At 41.7% G+C, this 4,118-nt stretch overlaps 1 long non-coding RNA gene across 1 annotated transcript; it reads right to left on the bottom strand.

Moving 5' to 3' along the window:
• Window positions 1–863: 863 nt before the first annotated feature.
• LOC126608327 (uncharacterized) lies at window positions 864–2,033 on the bottom strand. The gene is made up of 3 exons (XR_007617817.1): window positions 1,625–2,033; window positions 1,444–1,541; window positions 864–1,268 (listed from the first exon to the last, which is right to left on the bottom strand). It is a non-coding gene; the product is annotated as an uncharacterized LOC126608327 (long non-coding RNA).
• Between the last annotated feature and the right edge of the window lie 2,085 nt (window positions 2,034–4,118).

The following is a 4,118-nucleotide window of genomic DNA, read 5'->3' as shown; positions in this document are numbered from 1 at the left end:
CCCTGGCTCTTACACACTTAGAAGCTCCGATGGCAAGACCCTTGGCCATCCATGGAACGCTGATCACTTGAAGTACTACTACAAATAGACTCACAATGTACAAGTGTTGAGCTATAGCCGTTCGGCATCCTATGTAATGAAGGCCATTTGGCAATGAATTCAATAAAGAGGTAATTTAGCCAACTCAGCCCTCACTCTTTTACATTCATAGCAAGCGATGCCGGAACCCTTCTCAATCAGAAAGCAATCTGTCTTCCACAGTCACTACAAAACAAGCAAATGAAGACCGTGTCAAGCGCCAAAAAAAAAAAAAAAAAAAAAAAAAAAAACAGCTTCATCCAAAAAGCTTCACCCGAAAAGCTTCACCTCCAAAGCTTCACCTCCAAAGCTTCACCCACAAAGCTTCACCTAAAAAGCTTCACCCAAAAAGCTTCACCCGAAAAGCTTCACCTCCAAAGCTTCACCCACAAAGCTTCACCTAAAAAGCTTCACCCACAAAGCTTCACCCAAAAAAAAAACTTCACCCGAAAAGCTTCACTTAAAAAAGCTTCACCTACAAAGCTTCACCTAAAAAAGCTTCACCTAAAAAAGCTTCACCTAGAAAGCTCCCTCTACATACTTTCACCATCAAAGCTTCACCATCAAAGCTTCACCTAGAAAGCTTCATCTACAAAGCTTCATCTACAAAGCTTCACCATCAAAGCTTCACCTAGAAAGCTTCAACACCAAAGCTTCACCTACAAAGCTTCAACACAAAACCTTGCTCCAAATAAACAAATTTTGTTCACAAAACCCAAGATGCCCTTGAACTTGTACAAAAACACTTGGGTAAACATAAACATTTTTTGTTTTACACCCACAAGGGCCCAAAATTTTCCTTCTTATTTATTCACTTATATATGTTCCCAAACATATTATAATAGATCCAACAACAAGCCAAAGTCCCAAGTTTCATAATGGACAAAAGTACAAGCAATTCATCAATAATGAAGGTGCTACAAAAATTGGAATCTGCCCCAAAATAGAAATCCAACCCAAGAGACTTTTTCTCTCTCTCCCTCTTCCGCCTCCTTTCATCTATCAAATTTCTGCAACCTCTGCTCTTCTCCAATGGAGCTGAATTTTAGACACCCTATAGTTCTTGAGCATATGAACAACTTTCAAGAAGGAACCATTTCTGTTTGAGGGACGGAAATTACAGTGTTGAAGCTCCAAACATGATAGTCGGCTTCTTGCAGATTTCGAAGCTGTTGTGATGTTTCGAAGCTCTGGAAATATTTAACCGTTAGTTCATCCTGAATTTTTGATATGTTATGAAAGAGTCGATGAGGAACAACTTCAATGAAGAAAGCATACCGATCTGAACAAGTGAAAATGGAGTTTCAAAGCTCACAACAAATCTGACGGGTTGACAGAAAAATAATAACCAGTCATTCATCATACATGGATTTCTGGAGTTATACTGCTCCGCGGGATCTCAAATTTGGATATGTTGTAGTTCACAAGCTGAGGAACAACTTCAATGAAGAAAGCATGCTGATCTGAGCAATAGAAAATAGAGTTTCAAAGCTCACAACAAATCTGACGGGTTGACAGACAAATGATAAACAGTCACTCATCATACCTGGATTTCTGGAGTTATACTGCTCCGAGGGACCTCAAATTTGGATATGTTGTAGTTCACAAGTTAAGGAACAACTTCGATGAAGAAAGTATGTTGATCTGAACAAGAGAAAATGGAGTTTCGAAGCTCACAACAAGTCTGACGGATTAACAGAACATTGATGAACAGTTACTCATCATACTTGAATTTCTGAAGTTGTACTACTCCGATGGATCTCAAATTTGGATATGTTGTAGTTCACAAGATAAGGAAAAACTTTCATGAAGACGACTTTGCAATCTGAGCTATAGAGAAAGGTGTTATCTTGCATCCACTCAGGCTGATTAGTGGAAACGAAAAGCAATTCCACCAAAGAAAAGATGAAAAAGAGAGAAAAGCTACTAATTGCACTTGATCTTGTCTAGTCAATAGCATGCAGCATCAAACACACAAAAGTTGGAAATATTTTTAGATAAAGCATATACGAATGTGTGACATCGAAACAAGGATTCGTTACTTTGACAAATTAGTAACACGCGAGACACCTCATTCGGCAACTCTCTTCGCCTGAAGACTTGGGGGACTCCCACCATATGCTACTGCACCTTGATACTCGGCAGTCTCACAACCACTCAGTGACTTGGATTTTTCAAGTCTCCAACCGAGAAGTTTTCCTCACTCGGGAAATTAAGGGAACACTACCTCAAACTACATGCTTCACTCACAAAGCTTCAACAATACAGGTTTCAACAAAAGCAAAAATTCAAAGAACTTTATGAAGAAGGCTTTGGTGTATTTAACACAATATGTTGAAATGAAGCAAAGCTTATTTATTAATATTTTCGATAAGCCACAAATATGTACATATACATGAGTCAAAATAAACAAACAAAAGGGAGCCTTCACAAAGTTTGCTTAGGGGAAGTCTCAGCAGTCGGTAGAGCCCCAGAAAGAGAAAGCACCGGAGGGTGGTTATCCGGAGCCTCAGTACTTGACAAAACCCCAGAAGGATGAGGCATTGGAGGTTCATCATTTGAAGCTTCATTACCAGGTACAACCCTAGAGGACGAAGGCAATAAATGCCTTTGGAACAAACCCACAAACCGCTGATGATCAAGTAAAACCTTACCATCAGATTCCTTCATCTGGTCAAGCTTCCTCTTCATGTTTGTAGCATAGTCATGGGCGAACCGGTGCAACTGCTTATTCTCATGCTTGAGCCCTCTAATCTCCTGTTTGAGACTCATCACTTCAGCAGCCAATGATTCAACTTAGCGGGTTCTAGCAAATAGGCGTTGGGCCATATTAGACACAGAACCTGCACACTGAACACTAAGAGCCAGAGACTCCTTAACAGCCAACTCATCAGACCGTTTGGAAGGTAGTCTGTTATCTTTGGGAGTGAGAAGGTTCCTGGCCACCACTGCAGCGGTCATATCATTCTTCATCACAGAATCCCCAACGGTAAGAGGACCAGTAGGGGATATGAAGGATGGGCGCCATATGTTGTCTGGAGAAGGCGTGGCTGTCTCTTCTCCAAGGTTCAAGTCAAAACGACGGTCGGAGGGTCCAGACATTTTCAAATGTGTTGAAGAAGGAAGAGGTCAGACAAATCAAGATCTTAGAAGTGCAAGAAATGAGCTTCTACTGGTAGAGATTCAAGTGTGCTGTGGAACTTAATGCCAGCCTCTATAAAAATCTGCACTCGACGGAGCTTCAGAAATCGAAGAGGCGTTTGCTTTCTCAAAAGCTGGGCTGCTCAGAGACCACGAGGGCCGATCTCAGAAATCGAAGAGGCGTTTGCTTTCTCAAAAGCTGGGCTGCTCAGAGACCACGAGGGCCGATCTCAGAAATCGAAGAAGCACCTGCTTTTTCAGCCTCGTCAGCACCTGTCACATGCACACTCAGCTTTGCGAAAATTACGGGCAATCTGTCGAAGATTTCTGGTGAAGTAGAAAGCACGTGAATCTTACTGTTCAATCACCGCTCTCCATATGCACCATCAACTCCTCGGGTACCACATATAACTTTGTCAAAGATCTCTGACAAAGTTTAGGCACGAGAATTTCGAAGTTCCAGCTACCCTACTATTACCCATAAGGGTAAAGGAACAACACCACTGCTTGACAACTGGAAAGTCCCTATGTGTGTCGACCTCCGTGTTTTGCGGCAAGACAGGTTGGCAAGAACGTCCAACCTTTACTCACATTCGAGAAAAGACTCCCAACATAATTACTTTCTCAAAAACCGGAGTAGCACCGCTTTCCGAATCTCGAGAGTCAGATCCTCGACGGGATTGCTTGTTCGAAAACCGAAGAGGCACAACTCTCAGAACTTCGAGAGCCAGATTTCCTTAGATAAAGCTTGTCTGTAATCTTCACACGTAATATCAGCTTTCCAGATACCACATACCACTTTTTCAAAGTGCTCTGACAAAATTAAAACACGTGAAGCTGGCAGCTCCCACTACATTGCTGTGACCAAGAAGGGTAAAGGAATAACATTACTACTTGTT

Source organism: Malus sylvestris, chromosome 16, assembly GCF_916048215.2.
Source record: "Malus sylvestris chromosome 16, drMalSylv7.2, whole genome shotgun sequence".
Lineage (NCBI taxonomy): Eukaryota > Viridiplantae > Streptophyta > Magnoliopsida > Rosales > Rosaceae > Malus > Malus sylvestris.
Note: the sequence above shows the minus strand (reverse complement) of the source record. Positions and strands in the feature narration are given on the sequence as shown.